This window comes from Rhinopithecus bieti, unplaced genomic scaffold (genome assembly GCF_001698545.2).
Source record: "Rhinopithecus bieti isolate Rb0 unplaced genomic scaffold, ASM169854v2 scaffold_39883, whole genome shotgun sequence".
Classification (NCBI taxonomy): domain Eukaryota; kingdom Metazoa; phylum Chordata; class Mammalia; order Primates; family Cercopithecidae; genus Rhinopithecus; species Rhinopithecus bieti.
In genome coordinates, this window is record NW_016816948.1 from 336,295 (window position 1) to 344,412 (window position 8,118).

An 8,118-nucleotide genomic window follows, 5' to 3' on the forward strand; every position below is an offset into this window, starting at 1 on the left:
AAAAAAAAAAAAAAAAAAAAAAAAAAAAAAGGGAAAAATTAAAAATTTTAAAAAACCCCAGAGGTTGGGAAATTTTCCCCAAAAATTAAAAAAAAAAAAAACATGGCAAATGTATACGTATGTAACAAACCTGCAGGTTGTGCATATGTACCCTACAACTTAAAAGTACAATGAAAAAAAATAATAAGGGAGAACCAAGGAAATACTTGAAATCACAAAAAAAAAAAAAAGAAGGTAAAAGAGAACACTCACTGAGTGACAGTTATACACAAGTACCAGAGCAAAGGTATTTAATTAAATCTTTTCTTATTGTGCTTAGCTCTGAGTGTCTCTGTGTACTTGCTTACACATCGTTTGCATTTTAATCTACTTCTGACTTGAAAGTATGCATTTTTGAAAGACTAGACTGCTACTGCTTTATAATGTCCAAAACTACTATTAATAGATACATATTCCTAGATAGAATTCCTGGTTAGAAGGTTAGTATAGGCAATGGAGGGTGGAGGAGGAACTCCTTGAATTTCAATTGCTGACTAGTGCCAGCAGATCAAGTCCAACATATATCTCCCAGTTTTCTTATCTTTAACTTAATGCAACCAAATGTAAAAACCGCAGCTGATGTCATGTATATTTAAAGTTGAAATTATGTTTTGGGAGAAAAAAAGCTTAGAAATGACAATGTTGCCTCCAGCTATCTCAGAGAATTTAAACAAAAAGGCAAACTGCAAATAAATTTTGGACAAACAGTATTCTAAGAAACCAGGCAATTCTCAGAAGAGATGTTAAGTACATACAAATTTTATCTTTTAAAAGAAAATACAGATCATGATAAAAAAAGCAAGCAGCTGTTTGAAAATAAAAAAGAATAAAGAGGCATAAGAAGCAAATGCAATCCATTAAACCTGCTTGAATCCTACAGCAACAACAACAGCAGCAAATATGTGTGTATATATATATTAAAGTTCATATGGAACCAAAGAAGAGCCCGCATTGCCAAGACAATCCTAAGCCAAAAGAACAAAGCTGGAGGCATCACGCTACCTGACTTCTAACTATACTACAAGGCTAATGCCTAGTATATATATTAGGCATAACAGGGGAGATCTTAATATGAACCACTGCATTAAACACTACAACTTGAATATATGTGTCCCTCCAAAATTCAACTTAACCCCCTAAGGTGACAGTATTAAGAGTAGGGGTCCTCAGGAGATGACTAGGCCATGAATGATCTGCACTCATAGACAGAATGATGCCCTCCCTATAAAAGAGGCTGCAGAGAACTGCATTCCCTTCGCAGTTCCATCCCTCCTGTCATATGAGGTCACCAAAAAGGCACCATCTATGAAGAACAGGCCTTCTCCAGACACTAAACCTGCTGGCGTCTTGATGTTGGACTTCCTAGACTCCATAACTATGGGAAATAAATTTCTGTTGTTTATAAATTACCCAGTCTCAGGTATCTTGTCATAGCAGCCAAAATGAACAAAAAGACAAATATATTCTTAATGTTATGGTTATTTTCTTATACATGATGCTGGTACTCTGATTATGTAGGAAATTATCCATGTCCTTAGGATCTGCATGTTAAAAGTTCTAAGTTATCATGATGTCTTTAATATTGTTTCAAATGATTTTTTAAATATATAAACATGTAAAGAAAGAAAACGTGGCAAAATGTTAACGGTAAGTCCAGGTAAAAGGTAACAGAGGTGTTCATTGTCCTATATACTCAATTTTGATGTGGCACTGAACATTTTCAATAAATGTTGAAATGAGAGAAATACAGAAAGCATGAGAGGAGGCCAGTTTGAAGCATGATGAGTGAAATCAGCACTAGCCTCAACAATCGTGACAGCCAGCTACATGATCTTGGGCAGGTCACAGAACCTCTCTAGGTCCCAGCTAAAGGAGAAGGAAGTAGAAAAATCTCCAAGGCATTTTTCAGTTATAAAATCCTACTACTACTAAAATTCTACTACTACCTCTCAGCTCTAAAACTCAAAAGATAACCGTATGCAAAGTAGAAAAAAATAGAACTGTTGTACGGATAAAAATAAAATAGTTAAAACAGATAACCAAATGCCTTTTATAGAGAGCACAGACAACTATTAACTCTTTTTTGAGAAAACATCTTAAAAATTCTTCAGAGGAGCGGGGCGCGGTGGCTCAAGCCTGTAATCCCAGCACTTTGGGAGGCCGAGGCAGGTGGATCACAAGGTCAGGAGTTCAACACCAGCATGGCCAACATGGTGAAACTCTGTCTCTACTAAAAACACAAAAATTAGCCAGGCATGGTGGCGGGTGCCTGTAATCCCAGCTACTCGGGAGGCTGAGGCAGAGAATTGCTTGAACCCGGGAGGCAGACGTTGCAGTGAGCTGAGATCATGCCACTGCATTCCAAGCTAGGTGACAGAGTGAGACTCCATCTCAAAAAAAATAAAAAAAATTTTTTTCAGAGAAAAAAGTGAAAGATAAGACTACTGATGAATTTAGAAAAAACAAATAATACATAGATTTATTTTAAGGTTTATTCCATTTTACTTTGCACCTAAAATATCAATCCTAAGAAGTTGAATATAAATATCCTCTGATGAAGCTGTAAAACCAAAAAGATAATAAATGAACCTCCTAGGAATTTAAACAAGCTAGATGCTTTCAAGTGAGGTTAGTATGATATACATCTAAGGGTGGGATGGTTGAAAATCTCCAAATAGGCCAGGCACTGTAGCTCACAGCTGTAATCCCAACACTTTGGGAGGCTGAGGTGGGAGGATGGCTTGTGCTCAGGAGACCAGCCTGGGCAACATAACAAAACTCTGTCTCCGTTTCCAGGCTGCAATGAGTTGTGATTGTGCAACTGCACTCCAGTCTGGGCAGTACAGCGAGACTCTGTCCCGCAAAGAAAGAAAAAAGGAAATCTTCAAAATAAAATAACAATAAAATTACATATTAGAACTTTGAATTAACAGTCTGGGAAGACTTCAGACTGGCCAAAAACCTTAAAAGAATTATCTGTTTTAAAAGAATGCAAGGGAGAGTAGACTTAAAACTCAGTATAAAAGTATAGACCAATTATTGTCACTTCCAGAAAGACTCTGAAGTCAGATAAAATTCAACTCACAATTAATTAAAAATCATACAAGGCCAGGCGCAGTGGCTCACGCCTGTAATCCCAGCACTTTGAGAGGCCAAAGCGGGAGGATCACCTGAGGCCAGGAGTTCGAGACCAGCCTGACCAACATGGAGAAACCCCGTCTCTACTAAAAATACAAAATTAGCCAGGCATGGTGGCACATGCCTGTAATCCCAGCTACTCGGGAGGCTGAGGCAAGAGAATCACTTGAACTCAGGGAGGCAGAGGTTGCCATGAGCCGAGATTGTGCCATTGCACTCCAACCTGGGCAACAAGAGCGAAACCCCATCTCAAAAAAATAATAATAATACTAATTATCAGTGGAAAAAAAGCAAAGTATTAACTATATATATTACAAATTTGCCAGATGCTTTATTTCCAGCACTAATGTTATTTCTAGCACTACAGTTAATTGCCTTTTGGTAAAACAAGCAATCCATCAGTTAACAGGAAGGATTGTTTTCTAAAAGGTTTCTGTACATGATACCAGCTTCTAATCAGCTGCTCAAAAACCAAAATTCTTGAAGTCATCCTTGAGTATGTTCTCCCTCTTTCCACGCCCAAACAATATAGAAGTCCTATGAGTTCTGTCTCAAAAAAAAAAAAAAAATGAAAATGCATCTCAAATTCATCCATCTCTCCCTTATTGCTACAACCCCATCATGCAGGCCACCACTATCTTATCTCAGCTCCTTAAAGCTAGCTTTCACTTTCATTTCAACCAGTCCCTGTCTCCCACAGCAGTTAAAATGATATAAGATGCAAACTTCGGGCCAAACCCTTCAAAGCCCTAAATAGTTCTATAATCTCTTCCTACTCAAATCTGCCTCTTTCACTATGTCAACCGCACTGGTATTCTTTGGTTCCTCAAATTCACCAAGCTCTTTCCTCATTCAGGGTCTCTGCACACGGTATTCCTTCTAATGAGAATACTCTTCCAATCAAAAACAACTCCCTTCCCCTGCCCTAACACACACACAATACTCACTCTTTAAATAGCTCCTTCTCATAGAATAGGTCTCATCTTAAATATCAGCCCCTCAGAGGAGTCTTATATGACCCTATCTAAAGTAGATTCCACCTCCTCATCTCCATATTATCTGTTTTTCTGCTTTCCTTAAAAAATTGTATTATAAGGCCAGGCACAGTGGCTCACGCCTGTAATCCCAGCACTTTAGGTGGCCGAGGCAGGAAGATCATCTGAGGCCGAGGTGGGAAGATCATCTGAGGTCAGGAGTTTGAGAACAGCCTGGCCAACATGGCAAAACTCCGTCTCTACTAAAAAAATACAAAAATTAGCCAGGCGTGGTGGTGAGCACCTGTAATCCCAGCTACTTGGGAGGCTGAGGCAGGAGAATCACTTGAACCCAGGAGGCGGAGGTTGCAGTGAGCTGAGATGGTGCCACTGCACTCCAGCCTGGGTGACAGAGCCAGACTCTGTCTCCAAAAAAAAAAAAAATTGTATTATAATTGTTTTGTCAATTTATTTTTAACCTATCCCCTCCCTCAGAATATAAGGATGGAAATAAGGATGGAACATCCAGCATAGTCATCATTACATGCTCAGAAGCAGCACACCGTATGATACTTAGAATATCAATGTACCTCTCAAATGAATTAATGAAATAGTCAATGAACATATGATTATATTAGACAATGAGATTAATAATGCTATTAATGGAAATACAGAAATGTAGAACAACGTGCAAGTATTTGAGAAGAAATATGTGGTATGTTCAGTCTGGTGCCAAGTGGTTAAAAAAATAGGACTCGTGGGCGCACAGGTTGCGGAAGAGATACAGATTGGGATTCTGCTAATTATAAGTGTTAGTTGAGAAAAATAATTATGTCACAAATGAGATCAAATAATTGGGATAGATGACAAGCAAAAGATAAATAAACATGAATATAAAACGATAATAGCCCACATAGGAGAATAATCTAGGATAAAGAATACTACAAAATCAAGACAAGTCGCAATTTCAGAGACCCAAAATAAAAACTGTTTTAGTGTCTTACCAAGAAGAATAAAGTAATCCTACCTTACTGCTGTTCATTGCTGGCCATGCCTTAGCTAAAGTAGCATGTCCATGATGAGGTGTCACACATTAGGGACGAAGGAGATACTGAGAAAGCGTGCAGTGAAGTCCAGCGAAAATGATCACAGGTCTAGCCAAAAACCATGAGCTGCAAGAAGAAATTCAAGGAGTCAGAACTGTTCACTATGGAGAAAGAGATAAAAATGCATACTTTCAGTATATTTGGCTATTCCTGGAAATTAACTGCGACAGCTTATGACAATTGCGATGTTAAAAATAAGAATGCTACACTTACCTGCCTTATCTTCCACTGTTTACTCCCTCCCCTATCTTTCTCTAACTTTCCGAAAGAGTAAATATATTTTTACCTTCTCCTCCAACCTATTCCCTCAGTTTTCAAGAGGTAAGTCATGTTTTTCTCCATTTTTACATCATAAAACTAACTTCAAATTTGAAACACACCAAGCGCAGTGGCTCACACCTGTAATCCCAACACTGTGGAAGGTCAAAGCAGGAGGATGGCCTGAGTCCAGGAGTCCGAGGCCAGCCTGGGCAACATAGTGAAACCTAGTCTCCACAAAGGTTAAAAAATTAGTCAGGCATGGTGGCACACACCTGTAATCTCAGCTATTTGGGAAGATGAGGTGGGAAGATTGCTTAAACCCAGGAGATGAGGCTGCAGTGAGCCATGATCAGGCCACTGCACTTCAGCTTGGGTGACAGAGCAAGACTTTGTCTCAAAAACCGAAAAAGTTTGAAAGGCATCAGAAGCAGCCAGTGATTATGCTTGTCAAAATATTACTACAGCCTAACGTAGTAATTAAGTACACAAGAAAATCTTTTTCAAAGGCTGGGGAAGGTTTGGGAAGGATTCCCCCAGCAAACACATATTTTCTCTGCCTCATAAATATGCCTCATATTTATTTATTTGCTTGTTTGTTTGTTTGAGATGAAGTCTCACTCTGTCGCCCAGGCTGGAGTGCTATGGCATGATCTTGACTCACTCAGCCTCCACCTCCCGGGTTCAAGTGATTCTCGTGCCTCAGCCTCCTGAGTATCTGGGATTATAGGCATGTGCCACCACGCCCAGTTGATTTTTGCATTTTTAGTACAAACAGGGTTTCACCATGTTGGTCAGGCTGGTCTCAAACTCCTGACCTCAGATGATCTACCCGCCTCGGCCTCCCAAAATGCTGGAATTATAGGCATGGGCCACCGTGCCTGGCCTCTGCCTCATATGCTTTAGTATGCCAATGTATGATCCTTGAATTGGCTGTTCTCCCTTCAGTCCTTGAAAACTGTAAACTTTTCTGAGAGGTTTTTTGGTCACTAGCTCTCTCCTTTATCACTGATGTCAATATATATAGTTTATACCCCTGTTACAATATCTCACTTTTTGCCTGTGCCATACTATTTTTAATCCCAACTTCCTGGTTTATCATAAGCTCCCTCCTTCTTCCAAGTTCTTCTTTTTTGTTTGCCTACTCTGTTTCCTATCATTTCCCCTACTGCCTTGACTTTCACATGAATCAGATGACATTCCATAAATGTTACCAACAAGATTATTTCTTTCCTTCTGCTCAGGAAACAGACCAAACACAGTATGTCAAGCATATTCTCCAAGTCTACTTTTCTAATCTTTTAACCATTTCCAAAGGGTACCTTCACCCCTAGGAAAGCATGTTATTCCCTTTTAGATATAGCAAAGCTCCTAAAGCTAGAACTGGTTGGAAATCTAATCTACATGTAATTAAAGTGTTAATACATTTCTCGTCTTCCATAAAACTGTGACATGATTGAGACAGGGATTTCTATTTTAACATAGCCACTTGCACAGTACTTGGAACACAGTAGCCAGCAAACAGGTAACTACCAAATGAATGAAATTCCAAAATGAATTATAGTTTCCTCTGATTTGTACACTTTGGTGTAAAGTAAGGCTTCAACAAGAGTTGTTATATAAAATGATAAAATTCATGACGAAATTATTTTAAATATAAAATTTTAACGATGGCCAGATGAGGTGGCTCATGCCAGTAATGTCAGCACTTTGGGAGGCCAAGGCAGGAGGATCGCTTGAGTCCAGGAGTTCCAAACCCTCCTGGACAACATAGTGAGAGTTCATCTCTACAAAAAAATACATAAATTAGCCAGGTGTGGTGGCATGTGCCTGTAGTCCCTGCTACTTGAGAGGTTAAGGTGGGAGGATCACCTGAGCCCAGGAATTGGAGGTTGCAGTGAACAATGATTGTGTCACTGCACTCCAGCCCAGGTAACAGAGTGAGACCCTGCCTCAAAAAAAAAAGAAAAAATTCAGTCATGACTTCACTTTTATGCAGCTTTCAATATATCATCTTTAATTAAACCCCCAGGGTATAGTTCAGTAAACAGTATTACTCATACAGCTTTCTGAGGAACAAAACACATTATATATGTATCCAATTCCCACTCCAAAGACAAAGCCAAAAATTACTGGATTATCCAATTAATATTAAAAATTTTTAAACTCTCTTTTCTATCAGCAAAGACAGTTGCATTATTTAGGATTCCCTGTTCTGGTCTCTCACTTTGCTATGGAAATGGTTTCCACAGACCTAAGTTCAAGAAAGACAACTATTCAACTGAGATTTCAGGCCCAATATTGAGCAGCGTCAAGTATCTTGCTCAGGAAAGCTAGTCAACTTTAGTCCTAGCTACTCAGGAGGTTGAGGCAGAAGGATCACTTGAGCCTAGGAGGTCAAGGCTGCAACAAGCTGTGATCACACCACTGTATTCAAGCCTGGGTAAGAGAGCAATGCCCTGTCAAGAAAGAGAGAGAGAAAAGAAAGCAAGCTAGTCAAAGGACCCATGTATTATGTCTCAATCACCAACTCAGTCTTTTCTATAATTTTTATCTTTCAATGAAACAAAAGCATTTTCTTTGATAGTGAAAAGATTTGGGTT

At 39.0% G+C, this 8,118-nt stretch overlaps 1 long non-coding RNA gene across 1 annotated transcript in view; it reads right to left on the reverse strand.

Annotated features, from left to right (window-relative positions):
- The window catches only part of LOC108517604 (uncharacterized), a 60,233-nt gene that overhangs the window by 35,349 nt on the left and 16,766 nt on the right, over positions 1 to 8,118 (reverse strand). The window contains exon 2 of the long non-coding RNA XR_001882157.1: positions 5,179 to 5,323. This is a non-coding gene — a long non-coding RNA (uncharacterized LOC108517604). The remainder of the gene's footprint in view (positions 1 to 5,178; positions 5,324 to 8,118) is intronic.